General features: G+C 48.4%; 1 pseudogene; it reads left to right on the top strand.

Annotated features, from left to right (window-relative positions):
* The window catches only part of LOC142258962 (uncharacterized), a 95,980-nt pseudogene that overhangs the window by 63,697 nt on the left and 9,123 nt on the right, over window positions 1-23,160 (top strand).

Raw genomic sequence — 23,160 nt, 5'->3', positions numbered from 1 at the left:
TATCCTGCTGTCACATTGTGACAATCACATTATTTACTGTAGCACATTCCAGAGAATTGGTACTAGGAATGGGAGATCTGAATTAACAAAGAAGTAACAGAAGACAAAATTGGCCAACAGATTAAGAATACATTTTTTCCTAATTTAATTTCTGATGTTATGGTTTAAAAAAATAAATGAACTTTCAAGATAATACATTAAGAAATAATAACATTGTGTTTATTTTTAGCAGATGACTGTATTGGGAGTTCAGATGGATCTCTGATATCTTCAGAACTTATAACAGATAAGGACTGTATCACACATGATACATATGAAGAGAATGATGTCCCCAATATACCTCCAGTCCTTCTTCGGAAAGCTCTATCATCCGATCTTTTCAAACAAGACCAAAATTCCAATCATCAAAAAACTCTCACTGGGAAGAAGCCATATTCATGTTCAGAATGTGGGAAATGTTTTATTCAGAAATCACACCTTGTTTTGCATCAGAAAATTCACACAGGGGAGAAGCCATTTTCATGTTCAGAATGTGGGAAATGTTTTATTCGGAAATCATCCCTTGTTACACATCAAAAAATTCACACAGGGGAGAAGCCATTTTCATGTTCAGAGTGTGGGAAATGTTTTATTCAGAAATCATCCCTTGTTACACATCAGAAAATTCACAAAAGGGAGAAGCCATTTTCATGTTCAGAGTGTGGGAAATGTTTTATTCATAAATCACAGCTTGTCATGCATCAGAAAATTCACACCGGGGAGAAGCCATTTTCATGTTCAGAGTGTGGGAAATGTTTTATTCATAAATCACACCTTGTTTTGCATCAGAAAATTCACACAGGGGAGAAGCCATTTTCATGTTCAGAGTGTGGGAAATGTTTTATTCATAAATCAAACCTTGTTTCGCATCAGAAAATTCACAAAAGGGACAAGCCATTTTCATGTTCAGAATGTGGGAAATGTTTTATTCAGAAATCACGCCTTGTTTTGCATCAGAAAATTCACACAGGGGAGAAGCCATTTTCATGTTCAGAATGTGGGAAATGTTTTATTCGGAAATCATCCCTTGTTACACATCAAAAAATTCACACAGGGGAGAAGCCATTTTCATGTTCAGAGTGTGGGAAATGTTTTATTCAGAAATCATCCCTTGTTACACATCAGAAAATTCACAAAAGGGAGAAGCCATTTTCATGTTCAGAGTGTGGGAAATGTTTTATTCATAAATCACAGCTTGTCATGCATCAGAAAATTCACACCGGGGAGAAGCCATTTTCATGTTCAGAGTGTGGGAAATGTTTTATTCATAAATCACACCTTGTTTTGCATCAGAAAATTCACACAGGGGAGAAGCCATTTTCATGTTCAGAGTGTGGGAAATGTTTTATTCATAAATCAAACCTTGTTTCGCATCAGAAAATTCACAAAAGGGACAAGCCATTTTCATGTTCAGAATGTGGGAAATGTTTTATTCAGAAATCACGCCTTGTTTTGCATCAGAAAATTCACACAGGGGAGAAGCCATTTTCATGTTCAGAATGTGGGAAATGTTTTATTCGGAAATCATCCCTTGTTACACATCAAAAAATTCACACAGGGCAGAAGCCATTTTCATGTTCAGAGTGTGGGAAATGTTTTATTCAGAAATCATCCCTTGTTACACATCAGAAAATTCACAAAAGGGAGAAACCATTTTCATGTTCAGAGTGTGGGAAATGTTTTATTCATAAATCACAGCTTGTCATGCATCAGAAAATTCACACCGGGGAGAAGCCATTTTCATGTTCAGAGTGTGGGAAATGTTTTATTCATAAATCACACCTTGTTTTGCATCAGAAAATTCACACAGGGGAGAAGCCATTTTCATGTTCAGAGTGTGGGAAATGTTTTATTCATAAATCAAACCTTGTTTCGCATCAGAAAATTCACTAAAGGGACAAGCCATTTTCATGTTCAGAATGTGGGAAATGTTTTATTCAGAAATCACGCCTTGTTTTGCATCAGAAAATTCACACAGGCGAGAAGCCATTTTCATGTTCAGAATGTGGGAAATGTTTTATTCGGAAATCATCCCTTGTTACACATCAAAAAATTCACACAGGGGAGAAGCCATTTTCATGTTCAGAGTGTGGGAAATGTTTTATTCAGAAATCATCCCTTGTTACACATCAGAAAATTCACAAAAGGGAGAAGCCATTTTCATGTTCGGAGTGTGGGAAATGTTTTATTCATAAATCACAGCTTGTCATGTATCAGAAAATTCACACCGGGGAGAAGCCATTTTCATGTTCAGAGTGTGGGAAATGTTTTATTCATAAATCACACCTTGTTTTGCATCAGAAATTTCACACAGGGGAGAAGCCATTTTCATGTTCAGAGTGTGGGAAATGTTTTATTCATAAATCACACCTTGTTTTGCATCAGAAAATTCACACAGGGGAGAAGCCATTTTCATGTTCAGAGTGTGGGAAATGTTTTATTCAGAAATCAAAACTTGTTATGCATCAGAAAATTCACACAGGGGAGAAGCCATTTTCATGTTCAGCGTGTGGGAAATGTTTTATTCAGAAATCACACCTTGTTTCGCATCAGAAAATTCACACAGGGGAGAAGCAATTTTCATGTTCATAGAGTGGGAAATGTTTTATTCGGAAATCACAGCTTGTTTTGTGTTGTAGGGATAGCACCGATATTAATTAGTATTGCCAATAAGCAGGCTTGCTAATAATGTAATATGAGCTAACACCTGATATTAATTATAATTATCAGATTTGACTAACAATAATTAATATATGACTTAACATAAAAACCCACTTAATGTTATCTATTTTTTTTGCTATATAATATTATATATACCCTCGGCGACTAACTGAGATGAAACCGTGTACTAATAAACAATATTTATTAAACACACTCAAAAGTCTACAGTATATATATATTGCTACTCAGTACCGCCACAAAAAGCACAATATCCAATAACACAAAACCCACAATATTCTATAAATTTCCACCCACGTCACACATACAGAAATGTCCACCCGAATTCCTATCACTAACTATCCCTTTGGAGATATGGAGATTTTTTTTGGCTAAATACAAGGTTAAACATTAGGGATGAGCAAATATATTCGCCACTATTCGGTATCCAGCGGATAATGGGGTATTCGAGGTATTCGGTATCCGACGGCTAATATGGTATTCGCTCCGTTACTTTCATTTTCATTTATGGACTTCCTGGCGCCTTTTTCCAGCCAATGAACACATCTGACGTTGCTTGCCCTCTCAGTAACGCCGCAGCCATCTTTGTTGTGGTGTTACTGTGATTGGCTTGGCCGCACAGCGCCATAGGGGCTATATAAGGCTGCGACCATTTTGTGAACACGCATTAATTCCTGAGCTGCCGGTGTAGCTAGACTGTACTGTGTGCGGGACAGCGTTTCTCCAGCCAACTAATACTAGTCCTTCTAAGGGCTGAAGATATTTAGCATTAGCTGCTAGCGGCTGTGTAAATCATAGAAACAGGTGCATACAGTCTGTTACTGCAGTGTGTGATATAGGGAGAGCTTATTCACAGGCAGGGAGAGATTTAAAGCTGTCCTGACATCTGCTACTAATAATCAATAATCTCAGCACTGCTACATCCCTTGTGTCTGTTATACTAGCAATAGGTATTACAACAAGGTCCCAAAATTGTAAAAGCAACGTATTCAGCTGTAGTAAAGTGCCTGTCAGCCACCATCTTAATTCACAGTCTGAGTGTTAAGGGTACTTTACATGCTGCGACATCGCTAGCGATCTCGTTCGCGATGTGAAATTCTAGCTCACAAGTGTGATCTTTCGAGATCGCACATGCGTAAAATGACCTATGTGCGACCTCGAAAGATCGCACTTGCGATCTAGAATTTCACATCGCGAACGAGATCGCTAGCGATGTCGCAGCATGTAAAGTACCCTTTACCAAATTTTAATTAATACTAGGTGTCAATGGCACTACTTCTGCCTGAAGCAAAATACTGTTATAGCACCATCCTGGTGGTGGTGTCTTCAGATCTTACAGAACCTACATAGTGTCCTGCTCTTTCTAAAACACAGTCTGAGTGCCAAAAACCAATACTAAAAAAAAATGTTGTCAAACCCTGTTTTCTTTTGGGGCTGAAAGACATTCACAACATCTTTGTCGACTCCTCCAAGTGGTACTTTGTCCAATAAAGGTATCTTGCGGTTTTTAGACTTACAGAATCAGCCAACGTGGGAAACTATTAACACAAGTTTAACAACCCGGCATCAGTGTTGTTCCACTGCCTGTAGAAAAGGTCACGTTACAGTATTCACCTTCAAATAATCAAACCAAAAAAATGGGAAATAGAGGGGGTAAGGACCGTGGATGAGGTGGTAGTGACAGTGGTGGTCGCCCAAGCAGTGTGATCGAGCCAAAGAAAAAGGTTCCTGCTTTATCTACTTACTGCTGCCTTCCTATCCCAATTTACTTGTCCACGTGGGAAAGCACTCTTGGGCCCTGAACAGTGCGAACAGGTAACGAGTTGGCTAGCAGAAAATGCCTCCAGTTACTTGTCAAGTAGCTAATCCCAAGGGTCCACACAGACAGACTTGAGTAGCCCAGAGGCTGGCCCATCGAATCCTCAGCCTGGTCCTCCTTCCTCACAACATCAGTATTCTAAGGAAACATATGACATCAAAGCAGGTTACTCTGAGGAACTGTTTACGGGACCCTTTGACCTTTCTCGCCTCTCACCGCGCAACACCACTAACGCAGGTGAGGTCGTGGTGTGCAGTGATGCACAGATCTTTGAGCACCCAAGACCAGAAGAAAGCCATGTTGTTGGCCGTGACATGCTGTGGAATCAGGTGGAAGTGTTGGAGGATGATGAGACACAGTCGTCCTCAGGTCAGCCTGAAACCTCCATTCCCGAAGATGTTGACCTTTAGGAATTTGGAGACGACCTGGTCGATGATGAGGTGACTGATCCAACATGGACAGGTGGCATGGATTGCGAGAGCAGCAGTGCAGAGGAGCATGCGCCCATATTCCACAAAAAGGCTGTAAGACAAAGGGTTTTGACCACTGCCAGAAGTCAATCAACTGTGCACATGACACCACCACCTATGGCATCTCAGAGTCCAAGGGTCTGTGCACCACCTCAGCCATCTCAGAGTCCAAGGGTCCGTGCTGCGATTGTGTGGGAGTTTTTTTTCCAAGAGTCCTTCGGACCAAGTGGTTGCCATTTGTCAAATCTGTCAGACCAAGCTTAGCAGAGGCAGAAATACTTCCAGTTTGGGTACCTCCAACATGAGAAACCATATGTTAGCCAAGCACACCACTAGGTGGTTGACAGCTCAAGGTGAAAAACACGATTTCCAGACTCAAAACTCTGCCATTTCCCCTGAGCTGCCTGCTTCCCAATCTGGTGTGCAAGAAGGTGGCGCTGATGCCTCTTTCTCCCAATCTGATGTTGGCCAAACTCAATCATCAACGACCACATCCTTCTTCGGTGTCCCAGTGTTTTATTCAGTTGTCCATACCACAGACCTTCGAAAAGAAGCGAAAATACCCCGTTACGCACCCAAGGGCAGAAACCATAACTGTACACATTGCACGATTGATAGCCCTTGAGATGTTGCCATATCGGCTTGTGGGAACAAAGGCTTTCTGCGACCTTTTGGCGGTGTTAGAACATCGGTATTCTGTGCCTAGCCACCACTATTTTTCTCGTTGTGCCGCCCCCGCGCTCCACAGTCACGTCCGTAAACATCAAATGGGCTCTCACCAATGCCATAACAGGAAGGTCCACTTAACCACAGACACGTGGACAAGCGGAAGTGGACAGGGACACTACATCTCACTGACGGCACACTGGGTGAAACTGGTGGCGGCTAGTACAGAGTCTGAGCCGGCAACATCCCATATAGTTCCCACACCAAGAATAGCGGGGCCCACTTCAATCACAGTTTCAGTAGTCTCCTACACAGCAAAAACTCCCTCCTCCTACTCTTCATCTGGCTCCTGTGCATCCTCCTCAACATCCGCCGGTGGCCAACCGCTGACATCATTCCCCAGCTGGGATCTCTGCAGCACTGCCTCGGCTAAGCGGCAACACGCTCTACTGAAGCTCATCTGTATCGGTGACAAATCGCACGTTGCACCTGAGCTTTTGAAAGCAATAACTGAGCAGACAGATGAGTGGCTTCAGCCGTTGGACCTCCGTCCAGGGATGGTAGTGTGCAATAACGGTCGTAATGTGATGGCGGCTTTAAAGCTTGGAAAGCTTGTGCACGTTCCTTGTATGGCCGATGTTGCCTGGCACGGTTTTTTGTGCGGCAAAAAAAACCGCATCGTGCCGCATCCAGCCAATGCGGCGCATTTTTCAATGCATGCCTATGGACGCCGGATGCGGCGCGATGCGGCAAAAATCGCATCTGCCCGCCGCATGCGGTTTTGTCCACTGCGCATGCTCAGTAGCATGCCGCAAGCAGCAAAAACCGGACGGGCCACATGTAAAAAACTTATGCAAAGGATGCGGTGTTTTCACCGCATCCGTTGCATAGGTTTCACAGCCGGATTGAGCCGCACGACTCAAACCGGATGTGTGAAAGCAGCCTTAGGGAGACAGAATGTATTCTTAGCAGTGACACACAAAGGTTCCCAGTTCAGAGTCTGGGACACATGGCACAGTTCATGTCACACTGCATTTCTCATGACTGTCGGTTAGTCCACATTTTGGCAGACAATAAATACTGGTTATGTACCTTCCTTGACCCACGCTACAAAGACAAATTTGCTTCGCTACTTGTGGAGGCAAATAAGGATTCTACTACGGAAACATTCAAGAGGGCTGTAGTGGAGCAGTTGATGAAACGATTACCCTCAAATCATGCTGACGTCAGAGGTAGCGTGTCATCTCACACAACAGGATTACAAGAGAGGGCTACGCATAGTAGGAGCAACACAGGCGGGGGACTAATGTGCAAAAACTGGTCCATGTTCCACAAACCGTCAACTTCGAATCAGATAACGGTTGGGGGAACTATGACAAGGAGGGAACAGTTAAGTAAGATGGTGAGGGACTATGTAGGTGACCATATTATCGTGCTTTCTGAGTCTACAGTTCCCTTTAACTATTGGGTTTCCAAGCTCAACACTTGGCCAGACCTCGCCTTATACGCTTTGGAAGTGCTAGCTTGCCCTGCTGCGAGTGTGTTTTCAGCTCAACGGGGTCAATAATAACAGATAGTCGCACACGACTATCCACGGAAAGTGCAGACAGCTGGATGATAGTCGGCCAGGGGCGGGTAGTACTTCAACTAATGGTGCCCAGAGTCGCTGCATGCACAGATGGATATCTCAGCTCAAGCTCTCATTAGCGCAGGCGCCGACTCCGGCCGCCATTTCTTTGAAGGCCCAGTGCAGAGGAGAGCAGAGCCCAATGCCCCAGGACAGAGCAGAGCCCAGTGCCCCAGGAAAGAGCAGAACCCACAGTACCAGGACAGAGCAGCGCCGCAGCCCGCAGTGAGTATCTGGGTCTTCCTCTGCACCACTGCAGCATCGCCTACTCCAGCACTGCCCCTGCCTCCTGTGACCACCACTGCCACTCCCCTCTGGGAAGACACCACCGGATTATAAAACGGACCCCATGTTTTTTTTTCTTTTTTTTTTTCTCTAAATTTGGGGTGCGTCTTATAATCCGGTGTGTCTTATAAAACGAAAAATACGGTATATACCCTGCCCCCCCTACAGTGACTGACAGGCGCTCAGCATTAGAACCTGCTGTCAGTCATGACTGAGAGCACGTATACAACCACAGATCACTGTATACTGAGCAATAACTAAAACCTCAACGGAGCCATCTGTATGACTGAAAGCCGGACACTATTATATTATATATTTATGACCACATGTAAATATTTCTTAGCTATTTTGTAACACTTATTATTTTGTATATGTGGCTGTTTTCTTTACCTGATTGGAGCTAATAAGATTTGGATTGACAGTGGTATCTTCCTATATTTCACACATTTGGGGGGTAGCGGGCTAGTTCTGTATTTAAGTATTTGTTATTTTCATCTTACTTCCTTTATAACTGGGGCTGATATAATGAATCAGCAGTGGAGATGAGCGTTGTTCGAGGTTCGCCAATTTCATGTTCGAGTGATTTTGGGGGTACTCGAGATCGAACTCGAACGTTCGACAGCTCGAGTTACGTTCAATAACGGTTCGATCAGCAAAAAGCCTAGCTAGTTACTAGCTGGCTTTTCACTTTAATAGTGTGAGTCACTCTGTGATTCACACTATTATCAAATTTTAGCGTATAGTGTGCGGGGGGGACGCGTTTAGATCTGTGCTGCTGGGAGAATGGCGATCGCCATTTTTTTTTTTTTCCTAAGCGTGCGTGCAGTGGGGCGGCCCAGCATGTCAGCCAATCCCAGACACACACACAGCTAAGTGGACTTTTTGCCAGACAAGCAAGGGCATGTGTCATAGGTTGTGAATGTCACATGTCCTTGCATTATAAATACGGCCATTTTCCCTCACGGCGCCATTATCTGCCTTCTGCGTGTGGGTGACAGTCACCGCTCACGCAGCTCCTGTCGCCGCTTCTGCAGTGTACGCTACACACACAGCGCTGTACAGATTAGGGACAGAAGTTTATTTCAGCCCTTTTCAGGGATGATTTCCTGGGGCTCAGAGCCATAGCTGACTGGCAGGTCCGTGGAAATGCTGTATACAGCTTTAGATAGCATCTGTGTACCTAAGCTCAGGGAATTCCTTGCTGCATTTCATCATTAGGAGGGATAGAAAGTGAGGCTTCCTTTCCTGTCCACTGACCCAGAGAACCCAGCCACTGTACCCACCTGCCCGCTTTTGCCACGCTATTTTTATAGCAAACAGTGCTGAAACTTAGTGGCATTCAAAAAGTGGCTGCTATACTCCATTGTTGTCCCACTGATGCCAAGCAAATTCCAGCACCTCTGCATTCTACCCTCCTGCCCTTGTTTGCTACGCTATTTTAATAGCAAAAAGTGCTGAAACTTAGTGGCATCCATAAAGTGTCTGCTATACTAATTTAGTGTCCCACTTGTGCCAAGCAAGTCCCACCACCTCTGCATTCTACGCTCATGCACATTTTGCTACGCTATTTTTATAGCCAACAGTGCTGAAAATTAGTGGCATCTGCAAAGTGTCTCCTATACTAAATTAGTGTCCCACTGGTGCCAAGCAAGTTCCACCACCTCTGCATTTTACCCTCATGCACATTTTGCTACGCTATTTTTATAGCCAACAGTGCTGAAATTAGTGGCATCCGCAAAGTGTCTCCTATACTCTATTAGTTTCCCACTGGTGCCAAGCAAGTTCCACCACCTCTGCATTCTACCCTCCTGCGCATTTTGCTACACAATTTTTATAGCAAACAGTGCTGAAACTTAGTGGCATCCAAACAGTGTCTGCTATACTAAATTAGTGTCCCACTGGTGCCAAGCAAGTTCCACCACCTCTGCATTCTACCCTCATGCACATTTTGCTACGCTATTTTAATAGCAAACAGTGCTGCCAGTTTTAGGGCCATAGTTGCATTGTCAGGGATAGTCAGTGTTGGTTCTTCAGCTGTCAATAAAGCTAGACCACCTCTGCAATCTACACCACCTCTCAATTTTTGCTACCACATTTTAAGTGGCTAATCTTGTTGCTATCAAAATGAGTGGCAAAAGGACAGATGCTGGTGGAAAGGGGAACAGGCGTGTTGGAAAAGGAAAAAAGTTTGTGTCCGTGGGGAAGGTGGCAAAGCTACATTAACATCTGCTGAAGATAGGCCATCTACCAGCAAAAGTAAGATGTCTACTACTTTCCGTGGACAATCCGATGTGCTCCCTTTTTTACGGACCCGAACAACTGCAACAAAGGTAGATGATGCACAAAAAAAGAACATGCTTGAATGGATCTCAAGTGCTCCAACAAGTGCCCTCTCTTCCACCTCAACTATCACATCAATAAAAAAAAATAGTCCTCTGAGTTGTCATCCCAATCACACTTGCTTTCTCCCAGCTCTCAAGTCTCCACCCTCCCTGTACAGTATGGTGTAACTGAGATGGCTGAGTCTGCAGAGCTATTCAGTCACACTATAGCCTGGGAATCAGAGGTCTGCTCCCAAGCTACAGTGAGTACAGACCAGGAAATGTTCTACAGTGATGCCCAGAAGCTTTGTGACTCAGATTCAGGCCCTGATGACCAAGTTTCTGAGCATAATGTAGACCCTCATTCACAAACTGTAACACCTGTTGGTGGAGACAATGAGGAACATACTGATGACGATGAGACGCAGATACCAGATTGGGATGACAACTTAAATATTCGGTCAGGGCAGGAAGAGGCTAGGTCTGAGGGCGAGGGGAGTGCAAACAGAACGCTTGATGATGAAGTTCTAGATCCCACTTACTGTCAACCCACAGTCAGGCACTTGAGGAGGTCAACAGAGGCGGTGGAGGAGGATGCAACTGACGACGAAGTTATCTTGCGCCTTCCTGGACAGAGTCAAAGTACTGGTAGCACATCTACAACTGCATCCTCAGCCACCACTCTGCCTCTGAGCACAAGTCGGGGTGGCTCTGCAGGTCGCATGTCCTCTAAGCCTTGCCTAGCCTGATCCTTTTTTGACCTTGCAAAGGATCTCCCAAATCATGTGATCTGTAAAATTTGTCGGGAATCTATAAGTAGAGGCAAAAAGCTCACCTGTTTGACAACTTCTTCCATGAATCGTCACATGAATACCAAGCATAATTCCCAGTGGGAAGCTCACTGTGCTGCAATGCGGCGTAGCGTAGCGGGCCAACCACCGCCTGCCCCTTCCAGTGCATTTGTGCACTCTTCATCTTCTATGACTGTGGGGACAGCTGTCACACCTGGTTTTCCACGCACTCCTTCCACCACTGTAACCGCAACAGGCAGTTTGCTTGGTAGGTCGTCAGTTGGTTTGGAAGGGTAAACAAGTGCGGGTGTACAGCTCTCTCAGACATCGATAGCTCCAACTTTGGATGAAGGCAACATCATGTCTCCGCCTGCACTTTCCTCACAAACCTGCATTTTTCCAGGGGCACACTACTCACCACCGTCTCCACTTAGCAGCGAGATCTCTGTCCCTCAGATGTGGACAAATAAAAGGCCATTTCTTCCAACCCATGACAAAGCTAAGAGGTTGACTTTATCCCTCTGTAAGCTCTTGGCTACCGAAATGCTGCCTTTCCGCCTGGTGAACACAGAGGATTTTCGAGACCTTATGTCCGTCGCTGTGCCCCAGTACCAGATGCCCAGTCGACACTACTTGTCTAAGAAAGGTGTGCCTGCGCTACACCAGCATGTCGCACACAACATCACCGCTTCCTTGAGAAACTCTGTGTGTGAACGGATGCATTTCACCACCGATACTTGGACCAGTAAGCATGGACAGGGGCGTTACATGTCGCTGACTGGGCACTGGGTAACTATGGTGATAGATGGAGAAGGGTCTGCTGAACAAGTCTTGCCGTCCCCACGACTTGTGCGTCAATCCTCTGTATGTAGAAGTTCCTCCAACGCTTCTGCCTCCTCAACCTCGTCTGGGTCCTCCACCTCCGACGCAAGCCTGCCTGGTCAGGCCACCAGCGTTATAACTGCGCAGAAGGAATCACGCACACCTCCTTACTATAAAAAGGAAAAGAACTGGAGCATTCAAAGGGCTATTAATAAAACATCCAAAACTTTATTATAAATGAATATTAAAAGTAGGTTTCATTTATTACAGTATGTATAAAGGTGCTATTAAAGAACAAAGGTGAAAGACCACATAAGTATCGGGAGCAAAGGTAAAAAACCACCCTGATAAAAATAGACGGGGACCAGGAGTAGTAGGTGACCTTCCCTGATGAAGCCAGACATAACCCGTGTTGCGAAACGCGCGTAGGAAGGCTCCTTTTTCCTGGTGTGGGATGCTTTGGTGACCACCTTCATTATTATGTGTAAGTTTTGGGACTGTAATTTACCTTTTTTCATGTGATTGGCTGTGTTTTGGTGCCTCTGCCCTAATCTATGGGTCTGACGCTGATTTGGCTGTATATATTTTCATATACTGTGTCAGGAGAGAGGCGCCATACCTGCTGGCCACTTATGAATATCTACCTACTACTCCTGGTCCCCGTCTATTTTTATCAGGGTGGTTTTTTACCTTTGCTCCCCATACTTACGTGGTCTTTCACCTTTGTTCTTTAATAGCACCTTTATACATACTGTAATAAATGAAACCTACTTTTAATATTCATATATAATAAAGTTTTTGATGTTTTATTAATAGCCCTTTGAATGCTCCAGTTCTTTTCCTTTTTATGTGTCTCATGGAGTGGCGTTGATTGATGCGAGATGTGCCCTGGTTCAATGATATTGTGTCTTACACCTCCTTACTATGCTGGCAGCAGAGCGCAACAGCATCAAGCGGTCTTTAGCTTGAAATGTCTTGGAAATAAGAGTCACACAGCGGCTGAGTTCTGGGCAGCTCTGCGGTCCGAGTTTCGTAAATGGTTGTCTCCACTCAACCTGCAGCCAGGTAAGGCCGTGTGCGACAATGCTGCAAACCTGGGTGCGGCCCTTCGCCTGGGCAAGGTGACACACGTGCCTTGTATGGCTCACGTGTTGAACCTTGTTGTCCAGCAATTTTTAACACACTATCCTGGCCTAGATGGCCTTCTGCACAGGGCACGAAAACTGTCTGCTCACTTCCGCCGTTCAACCGTCGCAGCTGACCGACTTGCATCACTCCAGAAGTCTTTCGGCCTGCCAGTTCATCGCCTGAAATGCGATGTGGCGACACGCTGGAATTTGACTCTCCACATGTTACAGCGACTGTGGCAGCACCGCCGAGCACTGGTGCAATACGTCATGACGTATAGCCTGGGCCATCGAGATGCAGAGGTGGGGCAGATCACCCTGATGAAGTGGTCTCAGATCAAGGACCTATGCACCCTTCTGCACAGTTTCGACATGGCGACGAATATGTTTAGCGCTGACAATGCCATTATCAGCATGACAATTCCTTTACATGCTAGAGCACACGCTAAACACTATTCGGAGTCAGGGGGTGGGACAACAGGAAGGGGAGGAAGTACAGGAGGATTCATATGCGCAAGGGATAACAACATCACCAAGGTCCAGACGTTCATCATCACCAAGGCGGCAGGCATGGGAAGATGGGGGAGAGGGATTAACAAGGGCGCATGGTAGCAGGCAATATGTTGAGGAAGGTGCAGGAGAACATGAAGAAATGGAGGACGAACTGTCCATGGACATGGAAGACTCAGCAGATGAGGGAGACCTTGGTCAAATTTCAGTTGAAAGAGGTTGGGGGGAGATGTCAGAGGAAGAAAGAACGGTTAGCACCTCTATGCCACAAACACAGCGCAGACTTGATCCGCATGGATGCGCAAGACACATGAGCGCCTTCTTGCTGCACTACCTACAACATGACCCTCGGATTGTCAAAATTAGAAGTGATGATGACTACTGGGTTGCCACACTATTAGATCCCCGGTACAAGTCCAAATTTGGTGAAATAATTCCAGCCATAGAAAGGGACGCACGTATGCAGGAGTATCAGCAGAAGCTGTTACTCAATCTTAGCTCGGCTTTTCCACCAAACACCAGCGGTGCACGGCGTGAATCTCCCAGTTGTCACTTGACAAACATGGGACTGTCTCGTCATCAACAATCAAACCGTACCAGCAGCACCGTATCTGTTGCTGGTAACAGCAATTTTATTGAATCGTTTCATAATTTTTTTAGACCATCCTTTGCAAGGCCAACAGAGACAAGAAGTCTGACACATAGTCAACGGCTGCAGAGGATGATACAGGAGTATCTCCAAATGAACATCGATGCCATGACTTTGCATCTGGAGCCTTGCTCATTTTGGGCTTCAAATCTTGAAAAATGGCCTGAGCTCTCCACTTACGCCTTGGAGATCTTGTCATGTCCAGCTGTCAGCTGTCCAGCTGTCAGCGTTGTCTCAGAACATGTCTTCAGTGCTGCTGGGTGTGTGCCGACAGATAAGCGCACACGTCTGTCCAGTGACAATGTGGACAGACTAACGTTCATCAAGATGAACAAGTCATGGATCCGCAAGGACTTTACTACCCCTGTGTCATCCTGGGGAGAGTAAAGGCTTGTGGATTTGGAATGTGCTTGATGCAAATGTACCTGTCAAGTTTGCAACTGGGGCACAAGTTATGCCACTAAAGGGGTGTCTGTGTGGCCCAATTTTTGGAAAAAAGGGAGACTCTGCTTGGAGTAACCTTTGCTGTGTTTTTAAAAACGAGCCAAGATGAACAAGTCATGGTTCAGCAAAGACTTTGCTACCTAGGCCGGTGTCATCCTGGGGACAGCTAAGGCTGGCGTATTTTTGAATGTGCTTGATGCAAATCGACCTGTGAAGTGTACAACTGGGGCATAAGTGCTGCCACTGAAGGGCTGTCTGTGGGGCCCAATTTTTGGAATTAAAGGAAACTGTGCTTGGAGTCCGCTTGCTTGCATTGCTTTTAAAAATGATCCAAGATGAACAGATCTAGGATCTGCAAAGACTTTGCTACCTACCCCCAATATCAGTCAGCAGCCGCCCAGAATGGCCGCATCCATTAGATGCGGCTGTTCTGGGACAGTACCCGGCTCTTCCCGATTTGCCCTGGTGCGTTGGCAAATCGGGGTAATAAGGAGTTATTGGCAGCCAATAGCTGCCAATAAGTCCTAGATTAATCATGTCATGCGTCTCCCCGAGATACCTTCCATGATTAATCAGTAAATAAACACACACAACTGAAAAATCCTTTATTAGAAATAAAAAACACTAACAAATTCCCTCGTTCTCCCATTTAATAAGCCCGACAAAGCCCTCCATGTCCGGCGTAATCCAGGATGGTCCAGCGTCGCTTCCACCTCTGCTGCATGGAGGTGACCGGAGCAGCAGCAGACACCGCCGCTCCTGTCAGCTACACGCAGCAAATGAAGACAGCCGCGCGATCAGCTGATGATGTCACTGAGGTTACCTGCGGCCACCGCTGAATCCAGCGGTGGCCGCGAGTAACCTCAGTGACAGCTCATCTGATCGCGCGGCTCACCTCATTTGGTGGCTCTGGCAGCTGAAAACATTGATTTTCCCCTCTTTCTGCCGCCACTGATAGACCCGTCCTCCACGTGTTCCCTGAAGTACCGTGTCCCCAGCGTGCACGCACAGGGGAGATGATGGACCCCTCTCGCTGCCGCCGCCGCTGATAGTCCCGTCCTCCACATCATCTTCCCTGTGCATGCACGCTGGGGACAGTGGTACTTCAGGGAACACGTGGAGGACGGGACTATCAGTGGAAATTTTGGAAATATTCTTACCAATTCAATCAGCTTCCTTACATTAATCTGCATACGTTGATACCAGGTCATGTCTTGTGCTGCACTCCAAAGTACTGCTTTTACACTATTTAGCATGGAACAATGGGGTTTCCACTTGCCTGTTACCTCACTTCCTGACAAATCACCTGCGTTTTTGGTACCAAAAATGCAGGTAAAATGCACCACTTTTGATAGCATGCATTTTTCCTGCGTTTTTGATGCCCTCATTGATTTGAATGGGTGACAAATGTTGACAAAAACGCAGGAAGAATGAACATGCTGCATTTTTTTTGTCACAAACTTTTGACAAAAAAAACGCTGACAAATAAACTGCAGTGTGCGCATGACAAATCTGACTTCTCATAGACTTTGCTGGGAAGTCAAATGTCAGAAAGTTCTGCTGACAAAACTGCAGCCAAAAAAGCAGCAAAAAAAGCAGCGTGCGCATGTAGCCTAAGGCTGGCGTATTTTGGAATGTGCTTGATGCAAATGTACCTGTCAAGTTTGCAACTGGGGCACAAGTGATGCCACTGAAGTGGTGTCTGTGGGGCCCAATTTTTGGAAAAAAGGTGCGACTCTGCTTGGAGTCCCCCCTGCTGTGTTTTTAAAAACGAGCCAAGATGAACAAGTCATGGTTCAGCAAAGACTTTGCTACCTAGGCTGGTGTCATCCTGGGGACAGCTAAGGCTGGCGTATTTTTGAATGTGCTTGATGCAAATCGACCTGTGAAGTTTACAACTGGGGCACAAGTGCTGCCACTGAAGGGCTGTCTGTGGGGCCCAATTTTTGGAAATAAAGGAAACTGTGCTTGTAGTCCGTTTGCTTGCATTGCTTTTAAAAATGATCCAAGATGAACAGATCTGGGTTCAGCAAAGACTTTGCTACCTACCCCGGTGTCATCCTGGGGACAGCTAAGGCTGGCGTATTTTGGAATGTGCTTGATGCAAATGTACCTGTCAAGTTGGCAAATGGGGCACAAGTGCTGCCACTGAAGTGGTGTCTGTGGGACCCAATTTTTGGAAAAAAGGGAGACTCCGCTTGGAGTAAAGCTGGGTTCACACATAGCGACAGCGACAATGACATTGCTGTTACGTCACCATTTTCTGTGACGTAACAGCGACCTTGTAAGTCGCTGTTATGATCGCTGCTTAGCTGTCAAACACAGCGACGCAGCAGCGATCATAACGTCGCTACATGTGCAGAGAGCAGGGAGCCGCGCACACTGCTTAGTGCTGGCTCCTTGCTCTCCTAGCTACAGTACACATAGGGTTAATTACCCGATGCGTACTGCAGCTACATGTGCACAGAGCAGGAGCCGGCACTAGCAGCAAGAGCGGCGGAGGCTGGTAACGAAGGTAAATATCGGGTAACCAGGGAAAGGTCTTCCCTTTGTTACCCGATGTTTACAGTGGTTACAGCTTTCCGCAGCTGCCAGACGCCGGCTCCTGCTCCCTGCTCGCTTCATTTCGTCGCTCTCTTGCTGTCACACACAGCGATGTGTGCTTCACAGCGGGAGAGCGACGACGAAAAAATGAAGCAGGACATTCAGCAATGAGCAACTACCTCACAGCAGGGGCCAGCTCATTGCTGGATGTCACACACAGCGACAGCGACGGGACATCGCTGCAACGTCACAGAAAATGGTGACGTAGCAGCGACGTCGTTGTCGTCGTCGCTGTGTGTGACACCACCTTTACCCTTGCTGTGTTTTTAAAAACAAGCCAAGATGAACAAGTCATGGTTCAGCAAAGACTTTGATACTTAGGCCTGTGTCATCCTGGGGACAGCTAAGGCTGGCGTATTTTTGAATGTGCTTGATGCAAATCTACCTGTTTAGTGTACAACAGGGGCACAAGTGCTGCCACTGAAGGGGTGTCTGTGTGGCCCAATTTTTGGAATAATATTAGACTCTGCTTGGAGTCCGCTTGCTGTGTTTTACATGATTTTAGAAGGGCATGCCATGCCTATATCTGTGCCTCGTCCTCTTTTTCCTTGTCCAGCTGTTTTGTTTTCACAGGAGTATATGTCCTTGTCAGTTTCCCATGTGTTTGTGTTTTCTTGGGAGTTGTTTGTCACCTTTTGGACACCTTTGAGGGTGTTTTCCAGGTGTTTTTAGGTGTTTGTTATTGCCTCCCATTGTTTCCTAAGAGGGTCGAACGGTTCGTTGAACGGTTCGTCGAACGGGGCACCGCTCGACAAACCGAACCAAACTCGAACTCTAGGGGGGTGGCTCATCTCTACTCAGCAGTTACCACATAACCTCTGTGTATGGGGGAGAAGGCACCATCAGCTTTTTCTACCCTGTTTCCATGAAACCCTGAAAATAAGCCCTAGTAGGATTTTGGGGGCTTTTTTGAGTATATGTCGCGGGCGGGGAGGAGGGTGTCAGCACACCGCGCTCACCCCTTCTGCTCGGGTCCGGCAGCTGCTCAGTGGTGGCTCGAGCGGTGGGCCGGATCCCGGGGTTTCTCGAGCGGCACTCCTCGCCCGTGAGTGAAAGGGGGTTTTGGGATGTTGGGATAATGTCCGTGACGCCACCCACGGTTGTGGTGATGTGTAGCACCACCGCTGCTCAATGCGGGGATCCCGGGGATGGTGATGGGGAGCAGCCAGGTGTTGTGTTGCCCCTCCGTGGGTAGGGGTTGGTGATCCCGGGGCCCGGTGATGGCTTGGGAGGTGCAGGGCTTGGTGGGCGCAGGGACGCGGGGACAGCGCTGTGCCTTGCGGCACTGTGGTACTCACTCAGCCTGAGACTTGGACACAGTTTGTACGGTAAACCAAACGGCTGGTAGGACGGTCCCACAGACGGCTGCTTTGCTTCCCCGGTAGGTGACGGTGATGTCTCTCTTCCTTGCACCTGTATGTACGGTTGGTTGCGATGGGTCCCCACCGGTAACCCGCTCCCCGGCTTCAAGCTGGGCCGGAGGAGCACTACACTTTGCCCGCAGGCGCTGGCCCTCAGAGACTGGTGCCCTGGCGGTGGCGGTGCCTCTGTTGTACAGGTTGGACTGTTGCCTTCAATCGGGACTTGGTTGTTGGGGGAATCTACGTCCCCTTCACTGACGGATTCGGCAAATTTGGCGACTCCTAGCCTTGCCGGGGTCCGAGAGGCCCCTGCCCTGGTGCTGACTGTCCTTCGGAACACTGCTCCAGACCACCGGGCACACAGCCAACGGGGTCCTTCCAGGAACTTCCAAACGGTCCCCCTCCGGACAGTCACCGCCGTCGCTGACCTTGCTGTTCTAGCCCTACACAAAGCTGGGCTCTCAGGCTTGGCACACTCTCTGCTCTGTCACCACTTCTTGCTTTCCTCCTTTTCCACTTTTCTTTCCTTCACTTTCACTTCTTTGTTTACTCTAGCCCTGCCTGGGCTACTCCTCCACTCCTTCCACTTCCTCCTCCCTGAGCTTTCTGCCTGATAACTTCCTGCCTCCAGAACTGTGAGCTCCTTGGTGGGCGGAGCCAACCGCCTGGCCCACCCCCTGGTGTGCATCATCAGACTCCTGGAGGAAGGCAACAAGGATTTTTGGTTCAGCTTAGGTGTGCCTACCTGGGATGTGGGGTGTGGTGGTGTTGTGACCTGTGACCCCTGGCTTGCCCAGGGCGACACATTCCCCCTTAGCAAAATGCAGACCGTCCGCGGGCTGCCGTCCTACACCGGTTTTATTTTTCTGTAAAAAGGGGATAACAGGGTTAAACAAACAATATTCACATTTTTAATAACTTCTTCCCAAGACGGGAGGCACATTTACTTTTAACGTTTCAACGGTATACGGTCACGGTTTCCGCTCTCTCCCACCCAAGTAACCTGGCCCTGATGCTGCCCCTAAAACCCATGCAGCACCCCTTGACCCACAGTCCAGCACACGGTACCCGAGCGGGATCTGTCCTTCCCTCCAGAGGGTAGCCACCGGTTCCTTTGGTGGCTGGGCCCTGGCCTGCTCTGCTCAGGGCCCTCCCTCCAACCTGCCTCTCCGGAGGCGGCATGCGGAAACGGTAACGGTACCCAACATATTTACAAGCCACTAACGTTTGTGGTTGCCCTGCAAAGTTCACGGGCTTGTCCATGGATAGTTCCCATGCATTTTTAAACGGTCCCCACGGGGACAACGGTGCCGGCTTCAGCCGGTTACAATCACACGGTGAATCAGGTGAAAACTCGGATAATTATCATTTTCATTTATCATTTTCAACTTTCAAACTTTGCAAACAAACAACCACTCCTTTACATTTGCGGACCCCTTTTACTCATAGAACGGTCTCCCTGTACCTAAGTGGGGGCCTACCTAGGTTGGAACGGGTGGACCTTCGGAGCCCGGTGTCAGTGGTGCTAGATAGTGGGGTAGAGGGAACAATCGGTTCCTCCTCCCTGCTATAGTGTGGAGCAGGCGGAGGTGCAGGGGGGCTGGGTGCAGGTTCATCCCTGGGCACTGGCATTGGTTCTGGCTCACGGTTGACCGCTTCCACTACTTCTTCATCCACGGGTTGTGGGAACAGTATCACTGGAAGGATCACCGCGCCGTTCTGTGTAGGCCAGTTTGCTGGGAAGTCACTCATTACAGTGTGGATTACCTCTGCTGCCTTCTCCACTGGTGGAGGAACCGGTACTTCAGCCTCTGCCTTCAACGCTGGGGGGCATTTTTTTAGATGGTCCCGGGAAACTGTGGCCAGGGTGCCCCCTTGGTCACGACTGATCTGGTAGGTCTTCCCATCTCCCCATTCGGTGGGTTGTATGACGTAAGGGACTTGCTCCCACTGATCATCCAGCTTGTGGGCTTTTCTCTTTCGTTTCAGCACCACATCTCCTGGCTGGAAAGGACTTGCGGGCGCCTTCTGATTGAACCGGTGCTCTTGCTGTTCTCGACTTCGACTGAGGTTTTTCTCCACATACTCCTGGATTTGCCGGTACTGTGCCCTCCTCCGACTTTCCCACTCTGCCGTTGAAGGGAGTGCTTCCGGGGCCTCCAACCCCATCTCCAGATCCACCGGCAGGCGGCCAGGCCGAGCCCTCATCAGATACGCTGGGGTGCACTTCGTCGAGCTGGACGGGATATTATTGTACATGTCGACCAAGTCGGGCAACTTTTCCGGCCACATGTTCCGTTCTTCCAGCGGCAGCGTCTTGAGGAGTCCCAGGACCAAGTGGTTCATTTTCTCGCACATGCCGTTGGTTTGGGCGTGGTACGGGGTGGTCCGAATCTTCTTGCAGCCGTACAACTGGCAGAATTCGTGAAACACTTCTGCTTCAAAAGCCGGGCCTTGGTCTGTCAGCACCTTCTCGGGGTACCCGTGGGGTCGGCAGAAATAAGCCTGGAACGCTCGAGCAGCGGTTCGACCAGTTAGGTCCTTAACGGGGACGACCACCATAAATCTTGAATAGTGGTCTACCATGGTCAATGCATAGGTGTACCCACTTCGGCTAGGGGTGAGCTTGACATGGTCCAGGGCGACCAGCTCCAGCGGCTGATGGGTAACGATGGGATGTAATGGTGCCCTCTGGCTAGTCTCGTCCTTTCTCCTCAGTGTACAAGGACCGCACTCTCGGCACCAGGCTTCCACCGATTCCCGCATCCCACTCCAATAGAACCGCTCCCTCAACAGCATCTCCAGCTTTTTCCACCCGAAGTGGCCAGCACCATCATGGTATGCCCGCAGGACAGTAGCGACCTCAGCTTGAGGAACGATCAACTGGCATATTTTCTCATGGGTTTTTGGGTTGATCAGCTCACGGCACAGCCTCCCTTGGTGTAGGTAGAGCCGTTTTCGTTCTTTCCACAAGCGTTGGGCTTCGGCTGGAGCGCTAGGGTCCATTCCCATGGCGCCCTGTTCCACCAGAGTCTTGACAAGGCGGACAGCCGGCGCTTGGTCCTGGGCGTTCTGCCACTCTTGACTGGGCCGCGGGTCCAGATCCACCCTTTGCTGACATACTTGTACCCTCTCAGTAGGCGGCTGGTGAAACGCAGGCAGCTCAATCTCCTCGAGGTCGTCATCCTCACACCCCTCTTCTGACAAATGGGGCATCCGGGAGAGTGCATCTGCATTGATGTTGACACGACCAGCTCGGTACTTTATGGTGAAATCATAGTTGGCTAACCGGGCTACCCACCGCTGCTCCAGCGCGCCCAACTTGGCCGTGTTCAGGTGAGTCAGCGGATTGTTGTCCGTGAATGCGGTGAACTTTGCTGCCGCCAAATAGTGCCGGAACCGCTCCGTGATAGCCCACACCAACGCCAGTAGCTCGAGCTTGAAAGAGTATAGTTCTCAGGGTTCCTTTCAGTCGGCCGGAGTTTTCGGCTGGCGTAGGCAATCACCTTCTCCTTTCCATCCTGAACCTGGGAGAGGACCGCTCCTAGCCCCACGTTACTGGCGTCCGTGTGGAGGATGAATGGGCGCCCGTAGTCAGGGTACGCCAGGACCTCTTCTCCGGTCAGGGCCGCCTTCAGCTGGCAAAAGGACTCCTCATGCTTGTCCTCCCACGACAGTGGGGCTCCGACGGGTTTGCCACCTTTGGTCTGTCCCACGAGGAGATCTTGCATGGGGGCGGCCATCTTCGTGTACCCCTTTATAAAGTGCCGATCGTACCCCACCAGACCCAGAAACTGCCTTACTTCTCTCACTGTAGTGGGCCTCGGCCAGCTTTGGATGGCAGTGATCTTCTCAGGGTCGGGGGCGACACCATCCGCACTCACCACGTGCCCTAGATATTGCACCCTGGGTTTCAGCAGGTGGCATTTTGAGGGCTTCAACTTCATCCCGTACTTGGCAAGGGACGCGAACACCTCGGCCAGGTGGTCCAGATGGGCTTCATACGTCTGGGAATAAACAATCACATCATCCAAATACAGCAGGACGGTCTCGAAGTTTAAATGTCCCAGACAGCACTCCATCAGCCGTTGGAAGGTCCCGGGGGCATTGCACAGCCCAAACGGCATGCTATTGAATTCGCAGAGCCCCATCGGGGTGGTGAAGGCGGTCTTCTCCCGGTCCTCTGGGGCCACGGCCACTTGCCAGTATCCGCTGGTGAGGTCAAGGGTCGAGAAGTAGTTTGCAGTTCTTAGTGCAGCCAAAGATTCTTCAATACGAGGCAATGGATAGGCATCTTTATGGGTTATCTGGTTGATCTTCCGGTAGTCCACACACATCCGCATGGTACCATCCTTCTTCTTGACCAGTACCAACGGAGCGGCCCAGGGACTACAACTGTCCCGAATAACCCCTGCCTCCTTCATATTTTTCAACATATCTTTGGCACACTGGTAATGTGCAGGGGGAATAGGTCTATACCTCTCTTTGATAGGGGGATGGTCACCCGTGGGAATGTGGTGTTGGACCCCCTTGATCTGCCCAAAGTCTAGGGGGTGCTTACTGAAAACCTGTTCGTACTCCTGCACCACCCTGTGTACCCCTGCCCTGTGATGTGTAGGGGTATCATCAGTGCCCACATGTAGCTGTTGGTGCCACTCCTTGGTGTCCCCCTGGGGTGGGGAAGTGCTGGTGGTAGGTGGGAGTGTGGATGGACTGGCTTCCTGGATAGTGTGAGGGTCCAGGGTGAGCAGCTTGGCGATGGTGGCATACCGGGGGAGCCTGACTTCTTCCTCCCCACAGTTCAACACTCTCACAGGCACTCTCCCTTTCTTCACATCTACCACCCCTCGGGCGGCTACTACAGTGGGCCAGTGCTCGGAAGGCATGGGCTCCATCATCGCAGGGTAGTCACGCCCCTGAGGCCCTACACCAGATCATCATTTCAC

This window comes from Anomaloglossus baeobatrachus (assembly GCF_048569485.1).
Source record: "Anomaloglossus baeobatrachus isolate aAnoBae1 chromosome 5 unlocalized genomic scaffold, aAnoBae1.hap1 SUPER_5_unloc_2, whole genome shotgun sequence".
Classification (NCBI taxonomy): Eukaryota; Metazoa; Chordata; class Amphibia; order Anura; family Aromobatidae; genus Anomaloglossus; species Anomaloglossus baeobatrachus.
Note: the sequence above shows the minus strand (reverse complement) of the source record. Positions and strands in the feature narration are given on the sequence as shown.